The sequence below is a fragment of a genome, unplaced genomic scaffold, assembly GCF_019419815.1.
Source record: "Pyrus x bretschneideri cultivar Hongxiangsu unplaced genomic scaffold, Pyrus_bretschneideri_v1 Contig20, whole genome shotgun sequence".
NCBI lineage: Eukaryota > Viridiplantae > Streptophyta > Magnoliopsida > Rosales > Rosaceae > Pyrus > Pyrus x bretschneideri.
The window spans coordinates 1,629,935-1,649,084 of record NW_025999502.1 but is presented as its reverse complement, the minus strand read 5'-3'; positions in this window follow the sequence as shown (position 1 = coordinate 1,649,084).

Sequence of the window (19,150 nt, the reverse complement as noted above, 5' to 3'; positions counted from 1 at the left end):
ATGTTTTGAAGTAATATTTATGTGGCAATGTATGGTATGTGCAAATTTAAGAAAAATTTTTTTTTTTCTTAATGGGTGTTACACGAAAACGACAGACACGACACATTTGCCAAGCCTAGTTGCGTGCCACATCATAAACTCATCCTTAAGAAAGATGCAAGAGATGAAGAAGAAAACACGGGGGAGAGTACCATCAATTTGTCGCTTACAACCAACACTGGGTTTCAAAATATTAAAAAAAAAGAGTAATGTTATTCATACCATGTTTTTATACCACATTTCTATATCACCTTAGGTGACATCTGATGTGGACAGCCACATCATTTGAAAAAATTGCAAAACCCAAGAAAAGGAAAGAGAAAGATTCCTCGTATACCACAATCACCATTTAATTAACTAGTTTTTCTTAATTAATAGTTTATTAAATAATGAATTAAATTTAAAAATCTGATTAATTCAAATGATGTGGTTGTTCACATCAAATGCCACATAAGGTGGTATGAAAATGTGGTATAAAAACATGGTATGAATAGCATTACTCTAAAAAAAACTAAAATCTGTGTCGCTCAGAACCAACGCAGGCTTTAAAATATTTAAAAACAATAATTAGTGTCAGCTAGAAGCTACACTAATACTTTATGTCGCTTAAAAGCGACATTATTTTTTTTTTAAGCGATACCATTATTTAAAAATTATTAAAATTTATGTCGGTTATAAGCGACATTAAATGTTTACGTCAGTTAAAAGTGACATAGACAGTTTATGATGCTTACAAGTGATAGTAAATCCGACATCATGTTCAATAGGTGTCGCAAATGTCTTGTCCGGCACTATATTATATTAAACCGACATTACCCACTGACACTATAAGGCCTTTTTGTAGTAGTGCTTCTTCTTTTATTTTGGTTCTTCTCTGAGTTTTATCTTAGTTTTCTCTGAGTTTGGTCTTAATTATCCCTGAGTATATCTCATATTTGGGCTTCATGCCCCTTATCTAGCGTTTTTCGCCTGCATTTAGTGTTTTCTATTATTTATTTTTCCTTCCCCCTCCTCCTTAGTCTTGATATTCCGTCCCCACCCCATCATATGCTTAGATATGTGGACTTCAGTCCGAGATTGGATATCAGATCTACTTCCCTCCCTTACTTCCCCTTCCCTAACTGAGTCTGATCCTCATCGAGGCCAAGTGTTTTGCAAGCTCGGCCACAATATGGGTATTTTATATACTCCCTTAGCCTCACTTTCTATCCATAAGCTACTTTGGTTGTATATATTTGCAAGGGGTCGTGAAGGAGATATGGATATGGTGTCTACTTTTTCGGTTCGGAGGTTGGCGTCCTCTGAGAATGTGACGATGATGTGGGTTTGGTTTATGCTGTTTGAGATTAGTTTTTTTGTTGTCTGTTTTTGCTGCCTTTGGGCCTAAGTTTATGTTAGCCTCTCGTTATATCTTAGGTTGCAGCTTTCCTTTTATTTGGGCCATTTATTTTTACTAATGTTGTTAAGATAATTTTTTTAGTTTTCTTTGGCCTTATACTAATTTTTGATGGAAGTAATATTGTTTGACAAAAAAAAAAAGTTTAAAACGAAAATATGTATGAGTCAAGGGCTTGACAATTACTTGTTTAGCCAATTGGTGGCATGTCTTCCTGTCCTTTTTGTTTCATAAAAATGGCTCAATATTGAAACCTAAAAACTAAACGATTTTGACACTAAAAGTTATGTTTTTCTTTCCTTTTTGTTCCAAAGAAGGACATCCTTACTATAAAATGTCCCTTGATTACTAAAGTCTCATGCCATCATTTAGTCAGTGATATCTAGTTTTACTTTTCATTTTGTGGACCTTTTCTTATACATTTCTTCTACATTTATCCTAATATCGTTCCTTTACTCTTCTGTGTAACTCCTTTCTCACGTGTTTCTTCCTTATTTCTAACACAAAAATTAAAATAAAAACTAGATGGTTATCAAACCTAACTTAGAATTTTACTAGAATTTGTAATTATTATCCAGTTAATATGAGGAAGGTGTTATTGCCACCCATAAAAGCCACAAGGTAGAGAAAAGTATTATAATGATTTTTTGGAGTGCTAATAACAATTCACAAGATTACCATGTGAAATCAATATTAATATGCAATTGGTAGTTTGGGTTAAAGAGTAAAAAATGTATAATTGAGGATTAATACCGGAAAGTGAATTCACAACATAATTTCAGTTACCATAATAAGGAATCTAGGGTGCGTTTGTTGCACCAGATTATCTCAGATTGGACTAGCTTTAAATACTAGACTGGACTGGCTTAGACTAGACTAAGCTAGACTAATTTAGTGAAGCGTTTGGGGTAGTGTTAGACAAGAAACTAAGGGGCCTAAACTAACAATAAATTATTATTATTATATCTCAATTTATTTTCTATTAAAATATTAAAATGAATATATGGAAAAATAAAAGGGCATAACCCTCTGCTTCTTCTTCCTCACGAATTGTTCGTGCTCCTTTGCAACTTGAAGAATTATTGAATTTTCAATAACAAAGCTAACCCCCAATCAAAACCTAGAAACAGAGATCCAAATTTCCAATAACAAAGAGAAAATTTTGATTATTACAAATAAAAAATACCCTAAAAAGACCCAATTAATTGCTGGTGCTTCTTTCAGGTTGAGGTCGTTCTGGGTCGTTTCAATTTACAGAGGTTCATATCATCTGTGAAGAATAGTGGGACGAATGAGGTGCAATCAGAGTTTCAGAGAGAGGGGTTAAATTTTCGCGACTAATGGAGAAGTGAGAAGAGAGAGAGAGAAATGGGGAAAAAAGATTATTCAGTAGTCCAAGCTAATCCTCTACTTCAACAGGGGACTATCTAAGGCTAGTTAAGGAGGTCTGTTGTCTAAGTGAGTCTGGGTTAATCATATTTATTATAATCCTAGATGCACCAAACGTAGGACATTAGTCCAATTTAAGCCAATCCTAGCTAACGAGTTCAATCAAACGCACCCTAAAGTTCAGTAACTAGAAAGCCAATGTAAATAACATGAAAAATCAAGCGTTATCCCAATATATATATTGATTGATCATGCTTACGAATGTGTCTATAAAAGTTTTAGGAGTATTCAATCATGATTTTAACAATTCTAATTTTTTTTTTCATGAGATGTTAAGAGAATTCACTCAAAGTTCACATAAAATCCATGAAATTTGCATTAAAATTCCATCAAACTTCATAATTTATAACTCCATTAAAAAAATTTTAAATCTCAATTAAATATGAACTCTTCGTTGATCAATAATTTGTTTATCCAAAATATGAACATGATGCCATTTAGGGCGTGTTTACGTGTCCGTAATCGGAAACAAAAGTCGGAGTGTGATTCTGATTACGGATTATTCTTGTGTTTACTAAAATTTGGAGGAATCAAAATGGGTGGGGTCCACTCAAAAGATAGGAATTGAATTCCTGACTTTGGAGGAATTGAACTCCTAGGTACTATAAAGCAATCTCGAACCAATGAGATGTAAGAATTGCTCATTTACTAATTTATAAACTAATAAGCAAAATGAGAGGAATTAAATTGAGAAAGGTCTCTTAGACAATGGTGTCACATCCCGACCCAGGCCCCCAACCATATCCCGGGCTCGACTTCACCCTAGCACGATATTGTCCGCTTTGGGTCTCGACCACGCCCTCACGATTTTGTTTTTGGGAACTCACACGAGAACTTCCCCAGTGGGTCACCCATCCTAGGATTTCTCTCTCGTGAACTCGCTTAACTTCGGAGTTCCTACGGAACCTGAAGCCAATGAGCTCCCAAAAGGCCTCGTGCTAGGTAGAGATGGGAATATAATATAAGGCTTACATGATCCACTCCCCTGGGCGATGTGGGATGTTACAATCCACCCCTCTTAGGGGCTCAACGTCCTCGTAGCACACTTCTGGCCAGGGATTCGCTTTGATACCAAGCTAACACACCCCGACCCGTCGGAATGTTAATTAGGACTCCAAATCGAGCTGTGCTGGCCGCCACCTGGAAGGTGGCGAAGCCATAAAGTGTAGTGATGTGGAAAATGTGAATAAATTTAAACCTAAAAGTGCCTAAATACAAGAGTGCACTGCGAGCGGAAATGAACCCATTTCACATGTGACGTCAAAGCATAAGTAAAGTACAGTAGAGTGGATTGAAAATCATACCATCAAAGGTAATCTCCAATACCAAGATTTGCCACGAATCCTCGTCGATACGAAAACTCTGCTACTAGAACTTGGAAGGATATAAAAAAACAAGAGTGAGTGGGCCTAAAAATAATGCTTTAATAAAGACCTTCTAAACGTTATAATTCCTCGCTATAATACCTATATAGTTTCCAGGAAATCATACTACGTATAAGTATGAAATCAAATGTAAATCAATAGTAAATCCAGGAATATTCCAAATCACTACATATCGGCAACAGTATAAAAAAAAATCAGGTGCTCATCAATCTATGATAACACACGAGTCGGAGTTGCCTAGCGCAACCTATATGACTTATAAATCAATCTATGAAAACACATGAGTCGAAGTTGTCTAATGCAACCTGTACGACAGTGTCAGAGTTGCCTAGTAGTGCAACCTGTACGACAATGTCAGAGTTGCCTACTATTGCAACCTGTACGACAATGTCGGAGTTGCCTACTATTGTAACCTGTACAACAGTGTCGGAGTTGCCTGAAGGAAAAATTTTGTCCTAGCTAAGAACATGTAAGAACATTTGAATACATATGCAAACTAATAACTCTTTAAAGTAGGCATGCATTCAAAAACAATTCATAAAACCCATGACTTTCAAAGCCTAGTATATGGTGAACCATAAGACTCTTTAACAAAATTAAAGAGAATAAGAATTTAGAGATTCTTTACCCTTGAAGCTCATCCTTGATTACACAAGGGATTCACCCAAGTGGAGGGCCTTCAAGTCACCTCCTTGCTCCTTGAATCTTCCTTGTGATTTCCTCCCTTTTAGTGCTCCTTATCTTCTTTGAGGATTTGAGGATTTGTTCTCCAAAACACCAAAAGTTTGGTGTCTCTAAATCTCCACACCAAAGATGTTGTGTGAAGATGAAATGGATGACTTAGGGAAGAAAGATTGCTAGATGTTCCTCCCCTAAGGTGAAATGAGAGAATAGGTTTCACCCAAATTCAATTAGAAAAACCCTTAGGGTGAAATGGCTATAAAGATGTCTTTATACCACCTCACAATGGAGTGGCAAACTTGCAATTAAGCCAAGTTCACTACCCTTGAAGCTTATGGCCGACCATATAATGTATTTGGGCTTAATTGCCCATTTTGTTTTAGTTGTCATACAACTTAAACATAATGGACCTTGTGGACCAAAACGTTTTTGTGCCCTGAAGCCCAAAACTAACTTAAACGCCCAATACGAACGTTTCATATAATTAATTAACTATTTAATTAATCTTGACCATTCTTCAATTAAACCATTTAATTGCTTATCCATTTCATATAATTTCTTCACTTATATCTTTACTCGGTGTACGATCCATTAGGTTCCAATTAGCGAGGTAGTGGGCGATGTTACTCTTAACGATCGATTGTGAATTGAAACCACATTTCAATTCTCCCTTAAATTAGTGTTTGCTAATCTTTAGGGCTTCCACAAACCATGGGTGACGCCTAGCAGCATGTCATGGTTACCCAAGCTAAGTAGAAGTGGTTGAAGAACCTATCCAGTTACAACTACAATGCAATACGGTCATTCTCTAATACAATACTCTTAATCACATTGTTTAAGTGATAGTTTGTTTCATGTCTACTATCCAATGTGATGCTTCTCTATATGATTCAATTGAATAAGATTTGGAACATCTTCCTTAGTCATATTCATATGCTTTGGCCAAAGACTCTCGAATCATATCTTAGAGTATTCTCCTTCCATCATGGAAGGTTAGAGATCCCTTGTTGTACATTCATATGCCTACATGACTAGATAGCTTGACCCCAACAATGTCGTGGACACTCCAATGGAATGCCGTTGACATAATCAAAGATCAAGGACCTAACCATTAGACATCAATGATGCCTCAGGTCAAAGGACTACTTTGCATATTGCAACTATTGAGTTCTCACATGACATGTATGTTTGAACTCTTGTTTGATCGTTGTTCAGTGTACTCGATTACTCTTTCGAGCACCTATGTGTTTGCCTTAGTGTCCAACACCAAATGACTTGAGACTAGTTCATACTCACGCTTGAGTCGACATAACACATACTAACCTTAGCGGATTGTCAATGCCCAATTGGCAATCCTATGGCTAGGAACGTTTTAGGAATGAACATAAGAGAAAGGTCTCATTAATTTAACTAACTTAAATCACTTGTCTCTTAGATCAAATACATTCCTTGGATTCCCTTATTGCTTAAACACAAGATACTATAAATAGTGATTAACAATAAGCTTTGCCCTTCTATTAAACATATAAAAGTTTAACACAATAAGTATTCCAAAAAGCTATTACATCAAATGAGTGGCTTTGTGGGCATACTTCCAACAATCTCCCACTTGCACTCAAAGCCATCCTCCCATGTATCTAATACCCATCTTTTCCATATGGCGGTCAAGTTGGATTTGAGACATTGGCTTCGTTAGTGGATCTGCTACGTTATCGGCTGAAGCAACTTTGAGGATGTTGACTTTCCCCTCGGCAGCATATCTTCTAATGATATTAAAGCGCCTATCAAAATGCTTGTTCTTTTGATGTGCCCTGGGTTCCTTGGCTTGAGTTATCGCCCCATTATTATCACAGTACAAAGTTACTGGTGAAGTAATGGTTGGAACCACTCCAAGTTCAGTGATGAACTTCTGCATCCAGAACGCTTCTTTGCCGGCTTCAGCTGCAGCGACATATTCAGCCTCTGTCGTGGAATCAGCAATTACACTTTGTTTCCTGCTTTTCCAGCTGACAGCCCCACCATTCAGAGTGAATACATATCTGGAGTTGGAACTTCTATCATCGACGTCAGATTGGAAATCTGCGTCTGTATAGCCTTCCACTCGCAACTCTGATGCTCCTCCATAAACGAGGAACATGTCCTTAGTTCTTCTTAAGTACTTAAGGACCGTCTTGACAGCTGCCCAGTGTTCTGATCCTGGGTTAGATTGATATCGACTAGTAATGCTCACAGCATATGCGATATCAGGCCTTGTGCATATCATGGCATACATGAGACTTCCTATGGCGGAAGCATAAGGAATAGTATTCATTTGCTGTATCTCTTCAGGAGTCTTAGGTCCCATGGACTTAGAAAGGTGAATTCCATGTCTCACAGGAAGAAAACCTTTCTTAGATTGTTCCATCTGGAACCTACTTAGCACCTTATCAATGTACATAGATTGGGATAATCCAATTAATTTTCTGGATCTATCACGATAGAGCTTTATCCCAAGTACATAAGATGCATCTCCTAAATCTTTCATGTGGAAGGTTTTGGACAACCACACTTTTACAGAAGAAAGTACTGCAGTGTCATTCCCGAATAGTAATATGTCATCTACATATAACACTAGGAATACAACTGCTTCCCCAACGACCTTTTGATAAACACAATTGTCGTCTTCGTTTTGAGCAAAACCAAACGATTTGATTTCAGTATCAAAACGAATGTTCCAGCTCCTGGAGGCTTGCTTAAGTCCATAAATGGACCTCTGAAGTTTGCATACCTTAGTCTTTTCAAACTTGGACACGAAACCTTCGGGTTGAGCCATATAAAGCTCTTCCTCTAGGTAGCCGTTCAAAGAGGCTGTCTTCACGTCCATTTGCCAGATTTCATAATCATGGTACGCAGCTATAGCAAGCAAAATCCGAATGGACTTAATCATGGCTACAGGAGAGAAAGTTTCTTCATAGTCAATCCCTTCTCGTTGCCTGTAACCCTTGGCTACTAGTCTAGCATTATAAGTCTCCACGTTCCCATCAACGCCTATCTTCCTCTTGAATACCCATTTATTTCCAACAGGTACTATACCTTCTGGAGGGTCTACAAGAGTCCAGACTTGATTTTGATACATGGAATCCATCTCGGATTTCATGGCCTCATGCCATCTCTTTGAATCAATGTCGGACATTGCTTCATTGTAGTCTCTAGGGTCCTCCTTTGTGTCTTTGTCACCTAGAAGGTGCAATTCCGCAAAGTCATTGTCTAAGCCATACCTCCTAGGTTGCTTACTAACCCGTTCAGATCTACGTGGAGCTAGGGGTTCAGGAACAGGGTTGTCAACTTGTCGAGTGCTTGTTTGTGGTTCATCATTAATCTCATTAATTTCCTTCAATTCTATCTTGCTAGTTCCTTTAAGAACTAATTCATCCTCCATGAATATAGCAGTTCTGGCGACAAAGACTTTCTGGTCGTCAGGGTGATAGAATTCGTATCCATAGGTTTGTTTAGGATACCCCACAAAATAGCATTTAACGGATCTCGCTTCAAGCTTTCCAGCATCTTGTTTCTTAACGTATGCTGGACAACCCCAAATCTTAAGATGTTTAAGACTTGGCTTCTTTCCATACCATATCTCATATGGTGTTTGTAGAACAGATTTAGAAGGCACTGCATTTAGCAAATAAGCTGCTGTGTGTAGTGCATATCCCCAGAATGATATTGGTAGATCAGCAGAACTCATCATAGAACGAACCATGTTCATCAAGGTTCGGTTTCTCCTCTCAAAAACTCCGTTATGTTGAGGAGTTCCTGGTGGAGTCCACTGTGATACAATTCCACACTCTTTGAGATAATCTAGGAACTCGTCACTCAGATATTCACCCCCTCGATCCGATCTTAGGGTCTTTATCTGTTTCCCAGTTTGCTTCTCAACTTCATTCTTGAATTCTTTGAACCTTTCAAAGGACTCTGACTTGTACTTCATAAGATACAAATAGCCAAACCGAGAGTGATCGTCGGTGAATGTGATATAGTAGGAGAAGCCTCCTCTCGACGTAGTAGACATAGGTCCACATACGTCAGTGTGGATTAACCCTAGAATTTCAGTGGCACGCTCTCCTTTCCCAGTGAATGGAGATTTGGTCATCTTCCCCAGTAGACAAGGTTCACAAGTTCCCATGAGGTCATTACCTAATGGGCTAAGATATCCATCTTTCGACATTTTGCGAATCTTATCCTGGTTTACATGTCCAAGTTTAAGATGCCAAAGTCTAACTTGGTTAACTTCTTCTCTAGCCCTTTTGGGTTTTGAGGTATTCCCGCTTTCAATACAGTGCATCCCACTATTCGTCTCTAGGTGAAAAAGTCCCTCTATCATATTACCATGAGAGATAATACGACCGTTCAAGTATAAAGTGCAACTCATTTTGTCAAACAAAACTGAGTGCCCATCTCGTAAAAGCTTAGAGATAGAAATCAAATTCTTTATACATGAAGGAAAATATAAACAATTTTTAAGTTCCAGGACTTCCCCAGAGGGTAGGTTAAGCATGTAGGTGCCTATTGCTTTTGCAGAGATTTTGGCGCCGTTCCCAACTCGCACAACTATCTCCCCATTGCGCAGTGTCTTGCTCCCTACTAGTCCCTGCATCGTATTACAGATATGTTGACTAGCGCCTGAATCAAATATACAGGAATTGGAGCTCACTGTAAAAGCACTTTCTATGACCGAAATAGTCTCTTCAAAAGTTCGTGTCATAAGGCTCGCAATGCGCACCCTGTATTTCTTCTTCCAACGTTCATCCCTTCCACAATGAAAGCATGTTCCTTTGGATTTCTTTGCCTTCTTCTTAAGAAACCTTTTCCTTGTTTTTGCATTCTCACTCCCACTGTCCCTTTTGAAACATCTTTCAAATTTACAGCACATGTCAATCATCTCGTTAAAAGTATGATCGAATCTATTCACTTTATAGTTTACAATAAACTTAGTGAAATCATCCGAGAGATATGCAAGGAAAAAGTCTTGGGCCATTTTGTCAAGTATAATGGTGGGTAGTATTTTAGGCATGTCGTTAACTACATAACATAACAGAAATCGTATTAGATTGTTGATTAACTACTTGATTGGGTCTTGAATCAAATAGTACCACCCACTATTTTTGGCAAACTCCACATCCCTCAATGGAATTCGAGAGTTATATTAAACTCTTAGCGGGGTATGGGAGACTCACCATTACCAAGCCCACCTCAGAATTATATCATGTTGGTTAGCAAAAATAATGATGAGAGAATAACACTTTAGTCATTTACAACGTTTGTAATTACCCATCTAGTTTGGCCTCTAGAGAATGAATGCCTCAGAATTATATCATGTTGGCACCATTGCACTTAGTTAAGTTATTCCCACCATGCTTAGTTTATGTAGAGGTTCAAGCACAATCTCAGAATTATATCATGTTGGTCATACTCGTTGTCTACACTCACCTCATCATATGTTTATGGACTCCTCCTGAATGTAAGCCCATACTTTGTACCTCCCCATTATAGGGTGAAGCCGGTGCATGAGTCACAAATGATTGGAGCCCACCACGGTGGAAGGCCTACGAAGAAATGTTCAAAACATCTCTCGTTTATCAACTTAATATTCGTTTGAGGGAGTAGTTTTGGGCTACATCAAAACATTTTAATCATATTAAAAGAACATGGCCCTATCATAACTATTGGTCCAAGTTAATATGATTTAGTAGCATATAATACTCCCACTGTTTTGTTGAAACAAGCGAGACTATATGGAACTACTAACGAACGCATTGCATCCTCATATGGACTATATAGTCATATTAGGTTTTAGGATGATTATGAACCGTTTGATTTGATCCAACACGAGCCTTGTGTTGGACCTTGGGTTTAAGGTAGATAGTTGTTGATTTTAGTTACGCGTTTAATCCAATTAAATCGTTATTTCCTATTGGGCGTTGGACCCAACTATTCCAATTTGCATACATATAAACAAAGAGGAATAATAATGGGCTTATGCCCTTTACAACAACTTGAACTAATCAAATTACATTCAAATCTACATTACTTAAAACCCAAGCATTCATAATGTAAATCGGCCAATCACATAGCTCAATTATCGAGGCCTTTGGTTCATAATCACCCTTTTTTTAATTAACTAAATTAACTAAGAAAGCAACTTTAAACAATTGGTTTTTGGATCCATAGAATTGATTTAAATGGAACTAAATATAATGAAAATCCAATTCTCATTAAAGAGACAAAACAATTTTTGTTCTCATTTTATTTGGGCCATTTTGCAAAAACACAAACTTTTGGGCCAAAATACAAATACACAAAAGTATCAAAACTTTATTTAATTGCATAAAAGCACCCCACTAGAGGGGTGGCCGGCCATGGATAGAAATATTGAGTTTTTTGATACAATAAAATTTTGTAAGTGGATTTTGGTGGGTGAGATTAAAGATGGTGGGGATGGTTTGAAAAGAAAATATATCTTTGATATAATTAAAACCATTTAATCATTTCTTACCAACAATCATCATCCATTAACCAATATTCAAAAATATATCTTTGACATAATCATCACCCATCAACTAATAATCAAAACTTTATGTAAAACATAAAACTTTTGAATCAAAACTTCAAAACTTTTTGTTCTTGATAAGAACTTCAAGAAATATGAAGAACATACATGAAAACTCATAATAGCTCCATGGATGTTTTCTTTCATCAAAAACTCAAATTTTCACAACTCAAAAGAGGGTTAATATCCTAGGGTACTTAGGGGTTCCAAAAAGCACTTTAAAACCATTTTAACAAGCCTAACATGAACCCAAAAAATCACCCTTTGGATTTGGCCGAAAATCCCAAAACACTTGGCACCAACTTTTAGTTCCATTATTCATGCTTTAATGAAATACATCTACAACATTTGAGATGCTAAATTTTCAAGTAAAATTTATATTCAAAGCAAGAACAAAGCTTGTAACATTTACAACACTTAAATCACAAAATATGGAAAAATCACAAAACCCAAAAGGATCCACCATAAACTAGGCCTAGGCTCTTGATACCACTTGAAGGAAAAATTTTGTCCTAGCTAAGAACATGTAAGAACATTTGAATACATATGCAAACTAATAACTCTTTAAAGTAGGCATGCATTCAAAAACAATTCATAAAACCCATGACTTTCAAAGCCTAGTATATGGTGAACCATAAGACTCTTTAACAAAATTAAAGAGAATAAGAATTTAGAGATTCTTTACCCTTGAAGCTCATCCTTGATTACACAAGGGATTCACCCAAGTGGAGGGCCTTCAAGTCACCTCCTTGCTCCTTGAATCTTCCTTGTGATTTCCTCCCTTTTAGTGCTCCTTATCTTCTTTGAGGATTTGAGGATTTGTTCTCCAAAACACCAAAAGTTTGGTGTCTCTAAGTCTCCACACCAAAGATGTTGTGTGAAGATGAAATGGATGACTTAGGGAAGAAAGATTGCTAGATGTTCCTCCCCTAAGGTGAAATGAGAGAATAGGTTTCACCCAAATTCAATTAGAAAAACCCTTAGGGTGAAATGGCTATAAAGATGTCTTTATACCACCTCACAATGGAGTGGCAAACTTGCAATTAAGCCAAGTTCACTACCCTTGAAGCTTATTGATAGGAGTATATTCATGCGACTTAATTAGCTTGTTCTCATGCATTTATGTTGTGTTTACTTATCTATTTCAGTGTTAAAGGCCACTTTTGTGTATTTTCAGATTATAAGGCCAAAGTGTGTAAAAAGATGCAAAGTAGAGCTTTTTGGAGCGAAAGATGAATGAATAAGTTGAAGCCGCACCCTAATTCAAATTGATGCACTTTAATTCACATTTTTAATCATCCACTTTCCACTATCCCACCATCCACTATCCCATTATCTCCCAATAAATCCCATTATTGGCCGTGCACTACCATAACCTAATTCAACCATTATTCTATGTAGCTCCCATTCACACCCTAAATGATCAGCCGCACCATCCCCTAATATTCTAATCCATTCCATAACCTAAAAACATATCAAACAATTTCAGCCACTAACTTCCCATTAAGCCGTGCCTTTTCCCACACCAATCCACCCACACTAACTTTCCATTATCCCATTTGTCTTGGCCTTAAACCGTGCATTGCCATTCCACTAACCCTAAACACTAACCCATTAGTGCAATCCCCACCCACCATTCCACCTAATCATCACTACCCATTGTCCACCATTATCCAATTCAAACCGAGCACTAACTTCCCATTATCCCATTCATATCCCCCCAAAACCGTGCATTACCTTTTCCCTTCCACCATCCCTTAAACAAACATCCATATTCTCTCCATCATTCCACTAACCTATAACAAATCATCCATTTTATTCCATTGACTGAATCAATCCGTGCATTCCTATTTTTTTAAGCCACCCTTCACACATATTCAAATAGGACCCGTAGCATCCATCATTAGGACTCGAAGTTTATTCTACACACCATATTCTCTGTGTGCCATTCCCCTACCATACCAACCTTCCTCCATCACCTTACACACCTTCCTACACCACCAATCCTCCCTAAATCCATCCCCAACCCAAAATAACATCCAAACCAACACCATTTAACCAATCTGCCGCAGAAGGAGAAGAGGAAAGAGGAGCTTCGACGCGCACCAATTCACGTGGATTCGTTGGGCGTTCTAGGTGTAATCAATCCTTTGTGCTTTATGTTTAAATTCATTTGTAATTCTCTTTTTGTGAACATGAGAGGCTAAATCCCCCTAGTTAGCTAGGGGGTGATTCGAAACCATGGTTATACTTGCAATATGAATTGATTACTTTTGGTTGGGATTTCATGAATGTTGGATTCAATTTGTTTAACCGTTTGATTGATAACTTATTTATGAATGTTTATTAAGAATGCGCGCTTAATTTTCATGCATAAATATGACGCTAGAATATAAGTGAATTTCACCTAATCGTTATGAACTTATATTCACAAGTAGTGGAGGTTGCTTATAAACAATCGCGTTAAATGAATTCTTGGCACGAGTATCATGCTTTTCATAGTTACAAATGCCTTGTCGATGCTTATAATTTCCAAAGAACGTAATGATTCTAACTTGTATCTTTATCATGCTGTTCATATAGAGAACTTGTTAGGAATAATTTGTTTGCGATGCATATTCATCCAATTCAATGATTCTAGGGAAATTTGAAGGTTAATTTAAGCGAACCTAATTAACTTGGAGTGTCGAGTTTCATAATTTATCGAAAGACCAACTGAGAATCAATTTTGTATGCAAGTATAACATGTGTGGAGATGAACCCCTTGGCTATTCCATCATCCATATTTTCATCTCATTCATATTTACGTTTTGCCTTTAATTACAATTTGTCCATTTAATTTAATATCGTCCAAACACAATCCCCCCTTTACTTTATTGTCAAATTAGTTAGAAATCAATTTAGTTTGTGTTTTTAAAGAATTTTGAGTCTTTTGGTTTGTCTTAATGTTTTAACGTTTAGTTTCACATTCTTTGAGTCTAGTTTAGTGTTTTATATTGTTTTTACGTTTTTGAGTCAAAAATCCAAGTGATTAACAATCCCTCCTAATCCCCGGTCCAGAACGATCCCTACTTATACTTATACTACAATTGTCAAAAAGAGGGTTTAATTTGTGCGCATATAATTCTCGCATCAAATTTTTGGCGCCGTTGCCGGGGATTAGCAACTTTGCTAATCCCTTGGATTGTTTTATTTTCGTTTGTTTTTATTTTCCTAGATTCTTAAATTTGTTTTGTTTCTTGTTTTAGGTACTAGTTCATGACTCGGAGTTCTCATCCGATTCGTGAACATATCCTGGAGTGATTGGGTTCTTCGTCCGGCTGCAAGACGTAAAAGAAAGCGCTACTTGGGAGGCAACCCAATACAGTGAATAAAGCTTGTTTATTGATTTCCGAGTGATGAAAAAAAAAAAAAAAAAAAAACATGGCAGAAAGATGGAGTCTTCACAAAGGTTGTGTACTTGAGGCCCCACTACGTGGCAACACTCTCGGAACAGGAGGTATCGGAGCAGAAGGCATTGGAGCGGGAGGTATCGGAGCGGAAGGCATCGGAGCGGGAGGTACCAAAGATAGATCATTCAAGGCCTCAAACCTTGGTGGAACGCTGGATGACCCAGGAAAGAGGTGCCTCTGAAAGAAAGCTGCAAACCGTTGACGGTCATCAAGCTCATCAAGCTTCCTCTTCATGCCTGACGAATAATTGTTGGCAAGCACGTGCAAACTTCGGTTCTCGTACTTAAGCTGTTTGATCTCCTGCTTAAGACTCTCCACCTCCGCCATCAAGGATTCAACCTGACGGGAGCGAGCAAGAAGGCGTTGGCCCATGTTGGACACAGAGCCAGTACACTGAACGCTAAGAGCCAAGGACTCTTGAACGGCCAACTCATCGGACCGTCCAGAAAGCAGCTGACTGTCTTTGGGAGTGAGGAGGTTCCGAGCCACTATCGTAGCCGTTGTGGGATCCGTCATCACAGAGTCCTCATCTGTAAGAGGGCCATGGGAAGATAAGAAAGACGGGCACCATACCTTACCCTGACGAGACGCGACCGGATCACTGCTTAGACTCAAATCTAAGCAAAGGTTCGATGGGTTGGATGAGCTAGCCATTGTTCACGAAGTTAAAAGAGAAGGGGTGGACGGAGTAAATTTTCAAACGGGCCGGAGACGATTTCTGGGCAATTTTCAAGTGTGCATGCTAGAGGTGATCAATCACCTCTATTAAAGGAGAGGCGTTCACCAATTCAGAATGAAGAGACACCACTCTTCAAAACCGGAATTTCCGGCGTAAAGATCACCAGCTCGTCAGACGCAATCCCAGCTTTTCAGAAGACGCGTGGAAGGCGAGAAATCAGCTGCACACTTTAGCTGACAAATATGGGAGACAAAGCCGAAAGCTCCCGGCTTTCCAGAAAGCGTGTGCATATTTGTCGAAAACTCCCGGCTTTGCAGAAAACGCGTGCCACTTGTCAAAAGATCTTAGACAGAGCCGCATCCGCGCTGCTACGTGTCGTTCAGAAAGCGAAGGGCATCGTTCAGAAATCGAAGGGGCGACTGCTCAGAAATCGAAGAGGCAAATTCAAAGATCGAAGAGTCGTCACTATTTCAAAAAGCCGGATTTGCGGGATCAAAACGTTTGTCGACAACGGTAAAAGAACAGTACCACCACTTGCTATTGAATTCCCTATATATGTCGACCTTCATTTTTTGGCAAAGCAGAACTGAAGAAAAAGCCCAACTCTTTCTCACCTCTGAGGGCGCACTCCCAGCAAAGCCTTTCGAAATACTCCATTCTTTCTTCTTCCCCAAAGATGATACCAGATGCCTGGAGTACAGATGACCCAGGAGGAAACAGCACCACAAATACATGTGCTGATTCATTCACCGCTTCTTCAAAAGCAAAGGTATCTCATATCATCAAGGGCAAAAGCAAAGGTATCTCATATCATGCTCTTTCCCTGTCTTTTCCTTTGTCCTTGATATTACTTGCATGGCAAAGTGAAAGAAGCAATCAGCCGGCACTTGGAGTCTATCTGGACTCTATTCCCTGGTTGCTTACCTAGCTTTGCTGAGCTATCCTCTAACCCTCTTCAATACGAATTAGAGAGATTGAACAAAGAAACAGATAAAAGGAGGAAGCTCAGACCTTCGGGGGAGACCAAAGGAAGCCTGCTACCCAGTTCAAGAGTAGCACAAAGGAAAATCAACGATGGGAGCAGCGCATTTCAAGAGTAAGCCTGTGGAATCACTCAAGATGAAGCCTCACTGCAATCACCAAGGAGAAGATGGAATTTACACTCCATAACCAGATTTGCATCTCTAAAACTCTTCTCTTTGTTAGATACATTCTGCCATGTTTAGTATGTTTAGTTGTTGTTTTATATGTTTTCTTTTGATTGGTGTGTTTTAAGCTTAAAACATTGAGGACAATGTTTGATTTAAGTGTGGGGGGGTAACTAAGTATGTTGATGCAAATTTGTTGGATTTTATCACCCATAACTTCAAGTGTTGTTCCTTGCTGTTTTAAAATGTTTTTAAACTGTTTTAGTGTGTGTTGACTTAAAAATCCGAAAATACCATAAAAATATGAAAAATTGTTTTGAAAAACCCAAAAAGAGTTGTTTTTGTGTGTTTGTGTCGTAGGTCACCTTCCAACGCAATGATGAGGATTTGGTTTTTAATTGCATGATGGTTAAAGAAAGTTACAAACATGGAAGGACGTTTGATATACTCTTTGGTTTATGCTTGGTTGTCGTTATAGTTTACGAATTCACATGTAATCACAAATGATAAAAATTAGTTTTTGTAACATGCTTGAAGGAATGAACTTAAACAAACGCTACATCCCTGTGAGACTTGAGCTTAAACGTTTATTTGGGGAGTTAAAATCTGTGCATTCTTTGTTTTCTAAAGTCGTTGCATGATCTCATTATTCTTTGCTTGGTTGCTACTTAGAAGGCGTTTCATCACTTAGTTCCAAATGCTAGAACTCATGCCCATTTCATTCAAAGCATGTCATTGATTTGCATAACACATATTCAAGATAAAGTTGTGTAGTGAACACCATAGCCAAATTGCCATATTTGCCTTTTCATTTGTTTTGTAGGATTTAACCCCGTTGAGCCTTGTGTAGCCTATGTTATTTGTTAACCCACATTCTCCTCGCCTAGCCTAGATTAGGACCATCCGTACCCTTGTTCTTGAAGCATAGTACGCATGAATGAATTCCCTTTGATTAATGTGTTGCAGGAAATAAGTGTGGGGGAAGGATTATGGATGTGAGTTTTTGTGCCATTGGCACGGTAAAAAAAAAAAAAAAAAAAAAAAAAAAAAAAGAAAGAAAGAAAAAGAAAAGAAAAAAATGGAAAAAGAGTTGAAAATAGTTGAAAAGTATTGGTTGTTGAAGTAAGGGCCCAAAACAATGAATTAGGCCCTAAGAGTTGTTTGAATCTCCCCTATTTGTTTAAAAGTTGATTTCTGCATTCTAAGGGAATTCTAGGTATTAATTTCATTACTTTACTTATTATTGCTTAAAGAACGTTTGTTATTCCTTACCTTCCCTTGTTAGCCAAAACCCCAAGCCCCGTTACAACCCTTGACTTCTATCTTGAGTGTTGTGCATTTCAAATGTGGAGTTTGAATTTGGTATGAGCATATGGTGTCACTGGTTCTCGCATCTAAGTAGTAGCATCCCATTCATGAGATCATATCCATACACGTTTAATTACTCCCGAAATTGCTTTCTTTGTATAACGTATGTGAGTACTAGTCTTTCATGTTTACATCAATCTTCTCACATATAACTAGTGTAGGGTGTGTAGTCAGAAAATTTGAGTGAAAATTGAGTGCATAACGAGTGAGGAATTGAGGGAATTCTCTAAGGCATGTTACTACATTCAAAATATGTTTTAATTGATTAAATGCGAACTAGTGAATGGTGACTATGATTAAGTATGTGCTTAAGGGGAAGTAAGACTAAAAGCTATGTGAGTAATGATTTTTGACATGTCATGTTTCATTGGAAATCTCTGAGGCAAACGTTGGAAGGTTTAGGTTATGTTTTGTATGTTTTGTTGCGTTTTGTTTACTGTAGTTGTTTTGTTTTGCTCGAGGACTAGCAAAAGTTAAGTGTGGGGGAATTTGATAGGAGTATATTCATGCGACTTAATTAGCTTGTTCTCGTGCATTTATGTTGTGTTTACTTATCTATTTCAGTGTTAAAGGCCACTTTTGTGTATTTTCAGATTATAAGGCCAAAGTGTGTAAAAAGATGCAAAGTAGAGCTTTTTGGAGCGAAAGAGGAATGAATAAGTTGAAGCCGCACCCTAATTCAAATTGATGCACTTTAATTCACATTTTTAATCATCCACTTTCCACTATCCCACCATCCACTATCCCATTATCTCCCAATAAATCCCATTATTGGCCGTGCACTACCATAACCTAATTCAACCATTATTCTATGTAGCTCCCATTCACACCCTAAATGATCAGCCGCACCATCCCCTAATATTCTAATCCATTCCATAACCTAAAAACATATCAAACAATTTCAGCCACTAACTTCCCATTAAGCCGTGCCTTTTCCCACACCAATCCACCCACACTAACTTTCCAT